The sequence below is a fragment of the Colletes latitarsis genome, chromosome 10 (assembly GCF_051014445.1).
Source record: "Colletes latitarsis isolate SP2378_abdomen chromosome 10, iyColLati1, whole genome shotgun sequence".
NCBI lineage: Eukaryota > Metazoa > Arthropoda > Insecta > Hymenoptera > Colletidae > Colletes > Colletes latitarsis.
Genome location: NC_135143.1, coordinates 6,700,768 through 6,716,484, shown reverse-complemented (window position 1 = coordinate 6,716,484; position 15,717 = coordinate 6,700,768). Strand labels below are relative to the sequence as shown.

Below are 15,717 nucleotides of genomic sequence, written 5' to 3'. Positions count from 1 at the left end.
ATAATTTTATTTGACGCCATACAGAAAAGTTGTCTAATACTTTTTTGTAGGTACCCATGAGCTCTACTTCAGAAAAAAGTTTCATTGAAATATATTCACTATCGTAGGAGTTATGGCTCCTTGAAAATTGGACCATTTTTATGGGGGTTTTCTCATTTTGCGAGGTCAAGGACCAACTTTTCGAACATTTTTGCAATTTGTACATATTCTCCACCAAAATACGCGTAGTTTGCTTTTTGAAACGTTAAAATCGTCCAATCCGTTCAGGAGTTATGATGTTTCAAAGATTCGCATAAAATTTCGGGAAACCATATCAGGCCTCAGATTAGATTTTCGGTAAGGAATTTTTTTCTCGAAAGTGCGTAGGATTTTGGGGGAATGTGAAATGACCAAAAATGATTGTAATTGACCCCCTCAACCGAAAATAATTTTTCCAAAACGATTTGAAATTTTTGAACTTAATTGTTAATAACTTTTTGACGAAGCCTCCATCAACAAATAGGTATTCTTGATTTTCGTCTTATTTTGGCTTCTAGAATCCTCTATTAATATTTTTCCTTGGGGTAGCCGAACACCCAGTATACACTCCTCAACTGACCATTGAATGTCCCACGAAAGGCTACCCTCACCTTTCCTTTTCTTTTCCTCCTACAGTCTCGTTCACTTTTTCCGTCATACCAACATAAGGGTTTGAAGGAAGCGTTTTTGCAAGTATACCTCTAAAAGAAAAATTTGTTTGTTACACTGTTCTACATCTCAAACTTGAGCATTTAACCTCTCTGCTTCCCATGCTTTCCTACCGTTCTCCAAAATGTCCGCCCTCAAATATTGAAACGAACAGAGGCCCTCTAAAGTGTTTCGAACAAATCAAGGAGTCCCATCAGTTTTCGTTCTTTCTAATACTGATCTAGGGAACGCAGAGTTCTCGCGAACTCGCGGGCCACACGCTCTCGATATGCAGGGACTAGAGATCGAAACGGACTAGCGGGTGCTCATCTTCGCGAGTCCACGAGGGAAGAAGAGTCTAACGAGAGGAGGCGATCAAAAAGATATAGACAGAACGCGAGAAAAATCAGAAAAGACGGGAAAAAGGGGGCTCTTGGAAACCCCTTGGAAACCACCCTCCGGTCGGCGGATGCACCTCCGCGAGTAGCAGGGACAGCAGCACAGCAGCCTCCCTCCAAACCGTAGGACGTGGCGCATGCCCATCCGGGAATCGAACCCGCGGAGGCACAACGTCACCGACGAACCAGCCGCTGGGATCGTCAGTGCGTTTGGCGAACAGTTCGCGAACGGACGTATTCTCTTGGAGAACGGATCTCTGAGTATAAACACACGAGACGTACAGAGAGAAAGAGAGAGAGACGCGTATCGTACGAGCCACGTTGCTCGAGCTGGCGCGTGAGATGCTAACAGTTCCTCGTACCAGCGACCCTCCCGAGGTTCATGGTCGACGATAAAAAAGAAACCGGAGAAGGAGTTCGCATGTAACCGCCGTTAGAACGCTTTCTCCGTAAATCGTCGACGCTGCTAGCCTACAGTCTCTGGTAGTCGTGATCGAACGACCTGGACGATTCATGCTCGCGCTGCTGACCTTCTCGGAGAAGCGTGCACCGAGACACCAAGGTCGTTCGCGATCAATGAGCGCCGCGTTCACCACGTGGTGCAGTCAGCCGTTGTGGTAGTGGCCCAGACCCACGAAAACGTCCCGTAGAGGGAAACTGGGAAGAAAGCTCGACGGTGTGTTCTCTTTGCCTCGATCTTTCACGGCCCGTCGCCCTTCGGAGCTCATTGACTCTAGCCGTCGTAATCGTATCGTCGTTTCGACGCCTCGTTCCCCCGTGTCCGACGCGCTCGATTGGGAACTTACAGAGAGCTAACCAAGGATCCCCGGTCGACGTGACACGTGACTACTCTGCGTCCCCTCGTGGTAGATCGAAACGAACCGTCTGGAGGGATTCTCGATTCCCGTTGCGCGATCGTGCGGTGTGAAGAGTTCCCGAGAAAGATGGACGTTGGTTTCGAGCGTATCGCGGATCTATCAGCGTCCTTGTCGGTTGGTTGAGCGAAGCAAAGAGTGAGGATAGAGGACACAGGTGCCCGGAGACAGAGGGAGGCAGTGACGTGCAGTGCGATCTGTGCTAAGGAGACTCTTGGGGACCGTCTGGGACCAGGTTACGACGTGACGTGACGCCGAAATCATAAAGAGGGTGAACCACAACGGAGAGGATTGAAAGGGCAGGAGCATTCCGCGGCATCCCGAAGTTTTTCGGTCAACGCGGCTGGTGAGTGTACACATTTAAACAGTCGTCGTTCTACGGAGCCAGGGACTGGTGAAATTTTAGCGCGACTCATGAATAAAAATGACATCGCGTTGAATGTGAAATGGAAACATCAATCATCTCGGAAGGAGTTCTGGGAAAGAGCAACAAGTGTTGTCCGGTATTGTTACGCGGAGACGATCTTTGATACGAATATGTAAACACGGCTCTCGCTTCGCCGGGGGAATAAAATCGCGAGATTTTCATTAATTCCTGTCGCGACGAGGAACAAAACAACTATCGCGAATTCCGTTGCTGCGAATTCGCTGAATGTTTCGCTCAGAAACGCGGACGACGCGTCAGTGTTATGAGCATAATTCGAAAAGCTACGTTTACGTGTGTTTCGACACGATTCGATTGGAACAAGATTCTTTGTGGTTGAATATTGAAATCGTTAAATTTTCCGTTGCTGTGGAAAGGAGATGCTTGGAAATGTTGTTCGCGAGTTTCTTCTAACTGCACGTGACATTGTTAAATGTGATATAAGATAGGCAAGGTCTGTTGGTAGTTTGTAAACACGGTGAAAGCAAAGAAAACAGTCAGGGACAAAAGTTAAACTTGGTCAGATGAGACGGAATAGTTGAGAAATGTTTCAGTTTGTAGGATACCTTTGGGATTTTATCAAATTAACACTGGTTGATATACTGGTTCCAAACTGAGTACCATGGTTGGTACATATTAAAAACACGTAATAGTTTTAATCATATAGATTGCTCGACCATTGTAAATGGTTCGAAGGAATCAAACATATTATTAACCTATTAGATAGAAATGAAAAATTTTTTAAATTACAAAAATCCCCAATGTAATAAAGAATAGCATTTTTTATAGTTTTAACCGTCGAGAGACAATTTGTTTTTATATGTACACCAAATTTTAAGTTGATCCATCCACTAGTTTATAATATTGTTTGAACCGTCTTAAAATGTATGGTTTCAAGAAAAATACTTTTATAATTTAGTTATGATAGAGCTATTATGACACTCATTCTCAGCTATTCCAAGGTTAGACAACTCATGCTCCTTTTTTTCAAAATTGTGATACAGTTAAATGATTGTAACTTTGAAATCTTTACTGTATCAGACCTTTTCAGGCATAAGATACTTGAAAGATAATTTTTGTTCCTTTTTTAAAAGATGTTTTTTTTTTGCTATTACATATAATACACTAGATGTGTATTTGTATAAATTTTTTCATAATCTTTATAAGACTAATGGGACTAACTTTGCACCAAAGTACAAAAGAAATTATTTTTTTTCGTTTTATCTTATTCTAATGAGTAAATTCATCATTTGAAGTATTAGAAATGTACTCTACCTTCTTTATTTTCTTTAGAAAAAATCTATCTCGAAAGGAGTAAGGAAAGTCTTCCAACGCTTCGTCAACATTGCAGCTACTTTAAGGGTTAATATATCAGTTACTATATCCTTTGACCCCTGAAGAAGCTAGTTGCACTGTTGGCGAACACTTTCCTTGACTCTTCTGGCACGTCAAATGGTTACTAACATTCACGATTCTCATTTTTGTCGTCAATAAAATTGTTGAGTGACTAATACCATTATCGTCGAGATTTTTAGAGTTTTATTAAAGCTTTCGTTGACCCTAAAATTTCGACAACTGTAGAGTGTAAATTTTATACAAACTGTCTCAGTAATTATACTGCGGTATTAGAGTGATTCTATGCGAAAGACTGAGTCCAAAATATGGAATAAAATTGTTGTATACAATGTTTTCGTTTGTCAGATAATCGAATTTGAAAATTTATTGGATACGCGTGGGATCGAAGACGGTGTGCATTGGTGCGTCTGTCCAATACTCGCTATTTCTACTTGCGCTGGTGTCCAAGTCGTACTCCACGTGTACACAATAGAATTTTCAAACACAATTTGCTCGAAAACAAACACTTGTACGATCAAAATTCAATCCTATATTTTCGATTATACTTTTTCATTCAGTATCTCTTCTTTTACTTTTATACTAAAAATATAATATTTTAATTAAATTATACAAAGGACGTTTAAAGAAGTTTAAAGTATTCCCTATTTTAAGCTTCTAACATAAAAAATAATGATAATTCATTAATATTTCTATTTTCAATATTATACATTCTAATTAAGGTGTTTAAATTAAATATATCTACAAAATGATTTCACCGAGATTACTGAGACAGTCTGTACAGCAATGACATTAAAAAATATATGATATATTTTACAAGTTAATAGTAATATGAAATATCTTTACTATACAAATTTACTTACAAACTCGTATCTTTATTCAAATTCAGTATCCAAAGCTATATCTAGATAGAATTAAAGTCAAATGTTTGTTTTTTGCATATGAATTATCCAGTGTCATCTTCATAAATAGGTTTCTCCGTTGATAATATTATTTTTCTTTGTATTCTCGGGCCTTAATTCATCAGTTTTTGCAATGTGTTACCAACATTATTTTTTTGTAACACTGTTACATAATTCTCCTTCTAACAAAGCTTGAAAAGTCTTGCTGTTGCCATCTACGATGTAATATATTCAACACCTGTATGCTAAACTAATATTGCTCCGTAGTTTTCATGAATTTTAATATGGGTTTTTCTCAAAATAATTTAAAACTCCGAGCTATACAAGAATTACAAAATATAAATTGTTTTTCCAAAAGTGCATAACTGCAATATCTTTTTAGTTACTTCCTTTGCTGGTCCTTAATATGGAATATACAGATTGAAAAAGTAAATAAAAAATGTACAACAAATTTTTTTGCTGCGACGCTTCGTTTTAAAAAAGATTCGATATTTGAAAATTTGTCGAATATTCATGCGTTTAAGTATGACTCGAGTCGCGTGTCTGACAATTCCTTGATGTTTCTACTTCTGTTGATACTCTCGATCACTATAGGATAATGTTTGTATTATCGAAATGATTTAACCATTATTAGTAATTTATTATAAAATATTTTCGATGTCATTGCATCGCTCATCTGCAGTAAACAAAATAACAATTTAAAAAGTAAATATATGTAATATCATTCTTTATAAATTTTCCTCCTGTTTTAGATTCTTACAATAAAATATTATTTTGTCCATTAAAAATGATAAAAATAGTGAAATCGAAAACATTTTGCAATAAATTATTTTATTTATCTAATAATGTCTCAGTTTGTATACGTTAACAAAAGTGTGATTTTATTTTAACTGATTCCAGTTAATTTTAAAACAGTAAGATTGATGAAGCGCAGATATTACGATACCACTATCAATATTTGTTATCACCTACACAAGTAGAAGTAATTTGTAATAGTCAGACGCGTTATAGTCCTCAATTACCCCCGTATCCGACGAACTATCCAAACCAATTTCTCTCTAAATTTTCGCTTTACTTTTTGATGAAGGATCATTCCCTCGTCCCAAGCACTACATTTTACAGGACATTTTGAATATTTAATAATAATTCGTTATAATAATATATTATAGAAGTAGAGATTGTCTGACAACTGTTAATTTGTTTTTAAATATTATTTGATTAAAATAATGCTGAATCTGTAATCAAAGTAATTCTTCAATTTTGCATTTTAAAAACTTATGTTTCTTCATTTGTTCATGCAAGTCATTCGATTCTAAAGTGTCTATTTCGCTTTAATTGTATGCGATCTAATTTGTCCGAATAATTAATTTGTAATGCATACATTGTAAATATTCAGTGTTTGACACTAAGCTATCAACTCATTGTTTCGTCAGCTTTATGTATATAGTGTGAAATGTTATACGTAAGTTCAATATGAATTAATCAAGTCTCTAATATAATTCAATTAACATAGATCGACTGCCTATTAATTAATTTTTAAAACTAATAGTAATCGATAGAGTTAATCTTGGCCGTCATTTACTAAAATATTACACAGTTTCGCTGGTTATTGATAAATAAATATATAAGTGGTATCTATTGATTCTGAGCAAAACGGATACAAAATTTGTTAATATTTCATGCTGTTAGTTTGGACATTATAGGCAATCCAATGTACAGTGTGCTTTTAAATTAAACAGCCATACTTTGGGAATATATTATCATATATTCCTTGTAAAAAGAAGAAAATGTTATAATTATATCGTACGTCTACAAATGAATAGTGATAAGAATTATGGTACTTGTGACATTTAATACCATTCAAACTTCCCTCTGGGCTCAAGAAGTTTATTATATGTATTTTAACGTGGAACTGTAAAAATTTATACTTTGAAAAAAGAATCAATTTTAGATCTATACATTTGTTTAGGAATACAATGAATAAAATATATTTCTAAATTTTAACTTAACAATAAAGCATGTATGTAAATTCTTCCAATGGTATGCTATGGTAATTTTCACTATTTTAAACAAGATAGTTGAAAATTGTTCATGCCTTGGAAAAATTATTCAAAATCATTTAACTTCTATCGGAAATGTTTACTTTCATTTTGGTCTGTAACAACAAAGGAGAAAACTATACACTTTATTCATGGGGGACTTCTGTGTACAGAAGACGAGGGGAAACCGATGGGACGACTCATTAATTGATCGATACCTCCCAAGTTAATAGCATTCATTAGAAAGTTAACCGTAATCAACTCGAGCGAATAAATAGAATGCAGCAAAAGACTAAATTTCATTGTTGTCTCGTCATCTGCGATCGAAAGAAAATCTAACTTTGAAGATTATAAAAAATATTAATGTACAATATAGTCTTAAATATTATATTGTATTTTTTATTACATTTACACAAAGCAGTATTGTTATTTTAGGATAAATCTCTGACAGGGAAAACTATCTTACTAACCTGCAAGGGCACATTACAATTATATTTACATGCTTGGAAAATTATTTAAAATATTTTGGAGTTTCTTTTAGGCCTTCATACGTAATGTAAATATTCAATAATTCGCTATGATAAGACACTATAGAAAGGACCACCTAAATCATTTAAAATTACTCAACAAAAATTTTCGTATTTCTATAATCATACATAATTAAATCACAAATTCAAAATTTAAATAGTTGGAGTGTACATTTGTTCAAATGAATTCAAAGCAATGACTGCATGGATGAATTATTATAAACTCGTTTTTCTTCTTTTTATAATCCGCCAATGTTTTATTTTCAGCTAATTGTTTTAATTCCAATATCAAAAGAAAGATTTTTATTATTTATTTTACACAAGTGAATCTGTTAGGTAATTTATTTTTTATTCGAAAGTGCTTTCAATCTTGAAAATTAGAATGTCAGTGTTCCATTCAATTCGAGTCAATTATTTAATATTTCACGTTTGGATTTTAATCTTAATTCATGAAAATTTTTTACACATTATTTATGGTACGTATAAAAATATTAGTGTGTCACGCAATGTTATTTTCGCAAAAACTTACGTTTACGAGCCACGCCAGCGATAAAATAAATACCAATAACCACTGACATAAAGTTAGACTGGAAAACCCGGAAATTAAAGGGCAAATAGCTTTGTAAATAACCAAAAGCAATTCTCTTAAATTATTATGTTATCTTTTAAACAATGTTCTGGAAAAAGATCATTCGACTGAAAAAGTTTTAATAATTTCTAAATGAATTTCTAAATATCTCTGCTGTTGCATTTACCATTCTTTCGTATGTTATATGTCATTGCTCGACTAATTATTGTTAGATATTTCATTTCTACCTTATAACAAATAGGAAGAGTCGAACGAATTCTTATCAGACTTTCTAGGTTCATTCTTTACTATTCGATATCTTGTACTTGAAAACAAATCTGAGATTTTTAACGTAATCCAACGCTGTTATAAGAATTTTATCAAATAATAGCGTCACGATAAATTTGAATTTATTCGCAGTATTCTTTATAAATTATCGTTGAAAACCTAGGATAAATGCTTTAGAAATTACCAGATTAAACTTTAATAAACCATATTTGACATATACAGACAATTATGGTATATTTATTTATTTCAAAGAAATTAAAACGTTAGACTCTTGAAGAAATGTATAATGCAATGGAAATAAATGTTTATTATTATGTTTAACAGCAAAAATTCAGTCGAGTATATTTTTTATGGATTATTTGGCCACTTTGGTAATTCTAGTATTAAAGAACATTTTCATAGAAATTCTTAATTTTATAAAACATTTTAATATCTTGTAAGTTGTTATAATCCAGAAAAAACGACAATCGACTCTACCTGAATTATAAAAGTGCCACTTCGTTAAGTGTAGGAATATAATACACGTTATTTACAGAATAAAATATGCCAAAGAAAATAATTTATAAAAGTTGTACCTTGTTTCCTCTTATTTAAATTAAAAGTATAAACTCGTAGTTAATCTGTATTGTTACACAAGTTACTGCTATCGTTAAAGGAAGGTATGGTAGAGAAGAATTCATAAAAAATGGTAATTTCTCGTAAACTTTCGAGCGAATATTCCTTCGAAAAGATGATACCAAATTCGTTTTGCTTCGTCATAATCAACGTCATCGCTACCGTTGGTTACCGTATATAGCACGCGTTGTTATCGCGTCACGATATAACGGAACCGTTATATATCCCGTTAAGTTAAATTATAATATAAATTTAACGGCGGGCCAGGTTGGAGGTTACGTCAGGTCGTCGAGCGTAGATCGATGTGGACGTATCACGCGAGGACCCTTTCGTCTATCGCAGCTTATCGCAGGATTGGAATGAAGTCGAAAGAATTCAGAGTCTCCTCGAAATGGCCCAGATGAATATTTGCACGACATTCTCGCGGCGACAGTTTCGGTTTTGCCTGTCCGTGACGACTGGCTCGGTTTTTGCGACTCAACGTTACACGTTCGATAACAACATGTCGACCTGTTAGACACTACAAGGCCTATTACGCAGGAATTTTTCCCGATAACAAAGTCTCATGCAAAACGAAACGATGTTTCTTTCTCTCGTTTACGTTGGTTAATTCATCGAGTAACGGGAACGTTCTTATAGAAATCGAGAAATGAGATAGGAATGAAATTTCGTCGAGAAACCGAGACTCCATTTGTCGCACAGGAGTATCGAAACCACGAAGTAGTTTTTGCTCAACGGTGACTTCTACATTAACAATGAAGAGAGGATAACGGGTAATACAGTCCGAAACGTTGGATGACAGCTGGTAAACCCTCATCCCGATGGGGCTTATACTCCATTGGACAAATTGCTGCCAATCATAAATAATTGACAGACAATCACGAGGGATTTAGGTTTTCCGGCTCGTGATGTCCATAAATTTGATACTGGTTTTCTGGCAATTCGAGTTTGTAATTTACAATGCGTTTCTCGTATTAACGTCATCTTTTTCTTCCTCGGATTTGTCAGCTTCGACAAATGACACGTTCGTCGAGCATTTCAATGTGCAATTAGGTTTGTTCACATGACTCGTTGACGGTGAGTTGAAAGAATTGATGATAGCTCGTGTAATCTGTGCTTGCGAATTAAATTAGAATTCTTCGTGCCGGTCGTTTAAATAATAAAATTGAATATTTTTATTATACTTTTCAAAACAATTACGGACGTATTCCTCCTCCCTCAATGTTTCGACTTTCGTGTTTAGGTCTTCGTTAAATATCAGGTCAAAATTGATATTACTAATTAGTATTATTGTGTACACCATATACGATATTAAAATTCAGATAACAGATTTTTTTGGACAATGGAAAGAAATTCGAGTCTCTGTACCGTCCTTTGTATTTGTTATTAAGTATTACAGCAATTTCAGACCAAAGTAATATTCGTATAATTATTATTTGGAGTATGCATGATACAATTGATTATTCCTTTTTACCTGGATGAGTGCATAACGGAGAATATGTAGTGCAGATATATTTAACAAATGCACAGTAAATTGAAAATATAGCATTCATCCTCCGTAAACAGGAATTATTTTGTTTCACTATGATTTAAACCATTAGATTCTACAACATCCATTTTCTTGAAGTATAAGGACGGGGAGAAATTAAAGTTCATGTTATCGTCGAATCTAAACATTTAGATTTAAAAACAAAAGTTGTCGGCAAAAGCTTATTCAAGCAGTTGCAAATTATCTTGATAATTACAAATTTGTTTTCTAATTACAAAAAAAATAATACGTAAGGAAGAACATAATAAAAATGATTCTGATTAGACAATAATTAATATTCGTGTAAACTTACCGATAAATCCTCAGAAAGGAACTGCTGGCCACCAATTTCAAGGAAAAGAATGTTTCCAGCACGAGTTTCGCCTCGCGTGGAAAATATGTAAATTGAAAGTAGAATTTTTTTCCCACGTGCCGAGAGTAATACCACTTTTAACATATTTACCAAAACATAGTTAACTCTTTGACGTCTACGGGAAGTGTGGAAGCATTTAAACGCGTAGCACGGAGGCAGCGGCGCGACGCTATCGCGGAAGAGCGACGGCCATCGCGATGGTTTCCGCGAGATGCACGTACAAATTGGTCGCGTCTGAAACGAACGATAAAGTTATTCGTAAGTTCAAAGGTTCTCCTTTTTCGAGAAAAAGGATCGCCGCTGGTCGGATCGCGTGTGACTAGGAAATTTGTAGGGATCGCGCGTGATTCGAGGAACAGACGTCACGGACACGCGTATACATCAAGATCGCGAATACCTGAGAGTAGCATGCCTCCCCTAATCAGATAGAGGGAATTGCGAACGAAACACCGCGAGGATATTTTTACCTTTGTGCGCCCCGAGAAAATGCCGGCCACCGTGTATTTGAATGCCGCGTATCGTTCTAATTTGTAAAGTAAGCTTTCAGATCGCGATCAACGAAGAGTGAATTTAATGCTCCGTAACTTGCACACACCGGACGTGTCATTGTATACTTTGTTCTTTCCGCGCGTGTCGTGCATTGTAATCCTATAATTCTTACGATGAATATCACGCTTCTTATACTCGCGTATCATTGAAGCGTATCCTTTTATATTAGATTGGAATTTCAATTTAATTATTTACTTATTTAACAGGGATGTTCCTTTTAGGACGTACGATCACAGCAATGATTCTTAAAATGAAGAATCAGTTTTATCATACAGTTTTAATGAGCAGTTTTTCGCACATCAGTCGTATAATTAATAGGAATTGCTGAAACTTCTTTGCGTATATAGCGTTTAAATAAATATCAAAATAAACATAGCAGACAGTATAAATAATAATAGCTGGTATATTAATCGGACAGAGGATGAAGTGCCCTCTAAAACGAGTGTTCATTTAAGTCGATAACGTAATTAGTTCCGGAGATATAAGGATTCAAAGTGTTGTTTACTTTTCATTGTTTACGACGCGAGGTCAATGAATTTTCACTACGGCCTTCGCAAGGTCGTTGCTCGTACGTGCTTGTAGTAAATAGTAAATATTACGTCACTCGGCCACTACTGTCACGACTCACGTACGAGGGAAAGAGAGGTCTAAAACGCGTAAGACGAAGACAGACATAATAGAATTTGAAAAATTACCACTTCATTTAAATTACGATATCTCCATGCGAGAAGTCGACTCGACATAAACCAGAAACCATTTCAAAAAGGAAACTTTGCCGCTTCAAGCAGTGGCATAATATATTTCCCATTTACTTTTATCATACATATTTATTTATATTTTACGAATGTTCACAATATTTTTCAAACGAAAATAATCAAAACTGTCTCAATTATATGACATTGAACAAGATTCCTTGAAAAAAAGGTGTCCTATTGACTGACATGATTCCCTTCATTCTGTGCTGATCTGAGATAAAAAAATCAAAAGGAATCTTGATTAGTATGATCGTAATTATGGTGTAAACCAAAATGAAAAAAAAAAATTTGCAATATAGCGGCACTTTGAATTTTGAATATCACTATTCTTAACTTTTGTCATGTTTAGTGGGCTAAAAAAATAATAAGGAAAATTCTTTTTTTTTACAGTTTCGGTTTACACTATACTCATGATCATACTAATCAAGAATCATTTTGATTTTTTCATTTCAGATAAGCAGAATGGTCAATAATCGTATCAACCAGTAAGTCACTTTTTTTTAAAGGTACTTTGTTTAGTAACATATAACTCATTCAGTTTTGATTATTTTCACTTGAAAAAAGTTCTATATTCGATATGTCGAAATTACGAAACTTTTATACTTTTTTCGTAAAAAATCCTTAAGGAGATGAAAAAAATGAGACTTTAGACTAGAATACCCCCTTGATTGTCACGCCTCGAATATCGTAAGAAACGTCAAGAAGAGTAGCTTTCAGGAGTAATGACGGGGTACACAGATGGCCGAGTAGAACGGGAGATCTCGAAGCGGCTAGATGAAAAATCGAACTCAGGAATCCTGAGACCGAAGACCGCGACATTCAGAAAGGGGTATGGTAAAGTTACCGGGGGTTTTCGGAGCGCCTGGAACTCGTTCGTAACTGGAGTCCGATCCGGGCCGTAATTACAATTCGAACAAAGTTATGCCGGCTTGGATCAGGCGGGGATGTGTCAAGTATTTAATCAGGGCCGAGTCGAGTCTACGAGAGACAATAGATGGCGACCAACCCCCTCAGCCTACCCCCTCCATTACCATCTCTCTTACCACCCTTGTCTCCTTCATCTCCTCCTCGCCTTTACCGCTTGGTTCCACTATGACTAGGGGTGCAATTATGTCGACCTCATTTCAGGACAGCTTCACTCCTCCCCTTGCATTGTACTATTCCTCACCGTCTCTTTCTCTCTCTCTCTCTCTCTTTGAGTTTTGATCTCTCTTCAACGAAATCGTCCTTTGCGTAGCTATTTTTCTTTCTACCTTCTTAACACTCGTGTCTATTCTTTCCCACACTGAAGATCTTCTTTTCCATTCTTAATTGTCTTTCTTTAATATTACCCTGTTGCTTTCCTAACACCTTTCCTAACACCTTTTGTTTATTCGTCTTGGATCTCCCGGTGGATGCTTTACTCGCACGCTAGGTTACGTTGCTTGTTGCAAGCATTCTTACTTTGTCTAGGAAAAAATTCTTTGTATGCATTTTATTTCTTTTTTACTGAACATTTTCAGAAATTCAGAATTTTTAGGTTAATACATTGGTAAATATTAATTATTCTGAAAAAAATCATCCGTCGCTTGCTTTAAAAATGCCATGTACAGCAATCCTTCGCTAATGTTCATATATAATGTTCTTCAATAATGGAGCATTGCCCCAGTCCCGAGTATGCCGGATAATCGGAATTTTATTGCATATTTATTATTTGCGCCATTTATATTACTCGTATCTAGTCAAGAATATTAATGGAATTTGCAAGTTTGTCGCCTAATTGAAAGCAGTAGTCGTATTCTACGTACGTAAGAAGCGTTTTAATCAGTGAAACTACTTTACGTGGAAGTTGTGCCGCAGTTTAAAACTTGTTTACCAAGCGAATTTATCGTAAATTCTTTTTGTAAATTATATCACTGCGGCGTGTTGCGCTTTTCGAGATTTTACGATCCCGAAAAATCCGGTTCCTTCGAAACGATTTCACCGTTGCCACAAATTCAGTTGAGCGCCGTAACAAACTTCTTGGTAATAGTTAGCAAGTGTTTTGTGTCATGATTAATTCAGGCATTTATGTTGTTTTGCGCCATTTTGAATTAAACAGCTGAAACGGAATGTGTTTTTGTTTGTTACACGAGGGATTCCTGCTACCCCATAAAGATAATAAATGTGTTGCGTCTTTCTCGCTCATGAATTGCAAATTTTCGTCCTTGTGCTTTTTCTGTTCTCTTCGTTAGCTTTCCTAGGTATGTGACTTTCGAAGTTTAAATCCGTTTTGCTTACGTATCATCGTAGGTAAATTAAAATATTATTGTCACTACGCGTCGATATTTTTGACGTTTTTATGCAGAAGGTGCTTATTTTCCCGCGAAATAATGATTATAATCGATACTCCAATATACGATAGAAGCAGTTGTTTAATAGATGCGCTTCTATTATCGATAATCGATTATTCTATACAGCAAATTGTCCGTAATAAGAGAATATGGTAAAAAGGGCAAGTTCAACATCATTTTTTTTATGAATTCCTGTTCAATACATATACTTTTTTGTAAACTTCTCAGAAACTGTTATCCACCAATTTTATAATGTAATTCAGATTTTGAAATCTCATAAACTATGACTCATTAATTAAACGTGTGGGTAATTATTAAATCTTAAATACACTCGAATGGAATCACATTCATAATTCTAATTTACGTCAAACAAAATTTTGTTGTTTTCTTCAAACGTAATGCAGATATCGATAAAATTATTTTGCAAATAATAAAAACTGTAATTGTGCAATATTAAATCGTTCGAAGCATATCTACGCGAACAACTTATTATTAATTACATTTTCTATGTTATTCGTTTCATTCAATACTGAACGCGAAATAATATAGTTGCTGAAAAGTCATATTTTCCAATCTTAACGATGAAAGCTTAACTTGCGTTCGCCATTTATGAAAAATCAGACCACGAAGTGTAGAATTGTTCTATTATTTTGTGTAACATATACATAAGCCTCGATTTGAATTAATAGCTGATCGTAATAAAATTTTCAAATCGCCATACTGAAAATTTGTCGAAAATTATCTGATATAAATTTTCTCAATTGAGGGATTATTTGTAAACTAATGAATGATTAAAAAACATTCGACCAGTAAGGTGAAAAGTACTTACTTTAAATAGTCTATACTATATTCGTCGTATTAATTAAAAAATAAATAACAATATGGTCATCCGTGACTATCGTAATTTCTAATCACACCAACCTTCTATTTCTTTTAGAAATAATTATGTTACATCGACGTATTAATTATTTAGATAGATATTTCTCCTGGCTTTCTCAGCATCGATAGTTACGTGACCAAAGTAAAAGATTTCACTTCTCCATTACAGAAACCACTGGAGCATAACAGAATTTTTTTTCCTTTTAAAACTATACTGTCGTAAATAAGTCCAAGATTTACATTACGTAATGTCACTTTTCGTTTTACACTTTTGGTGCGTTAGTGTCTGTTCGTCGCAACGTCAAATTACGCGATCGAACCGAGATTGGCACGTTAAGTATTTCGATATAAAACCGGTTTCATCGATCGAATCGAACCAAACGTTTCCTTCGCCGACGGACAAAGTTGCCGCCGATGCAAATACATAATTCGATCGAATTTAGGTCATTTTCGACACGTGATAATATTTTGTATCCGTAGATCGGGTAATAAACTTTGTTATCATGGTTTCGTTTTAACACATCGCTGACCGCTAATGAGTCATTAAAATTTTCTGTGGAACTGGCGATTTAGTTATTTTTAAGGTGTGAAATAGAGCTGCAATTATTTGTTTAAATATTATAGAAGAATTCCAGCATATTTGAAATTCTGTCAACAATTTAGAAT

The 15,717-nt window shown here is 35.2% G+C and overlaps 1 protein-coding gene across 1 annotated transcript in view; it reads left to right on the top strand.

Annotated features, from left to right (window-relative positions):
* The first annotated feature begins 1,652 nt into the window (after positions 1-1,652).
* LOC143347197 (uncharacterized) overlaps positions 1,653-15,717 on the top strand; it is a 636,562-nt gene continuing 622,497 nt past the window's right edge. The window contains exon 1 of the mRNA XM_076776191.1: positions 1,653-2,285. The gene's annotated coding sequence lies outside the window, so the exon portion shown is untranslated. The remainder of the gene's footprint in view (positions 2,286-15,717) is intronic.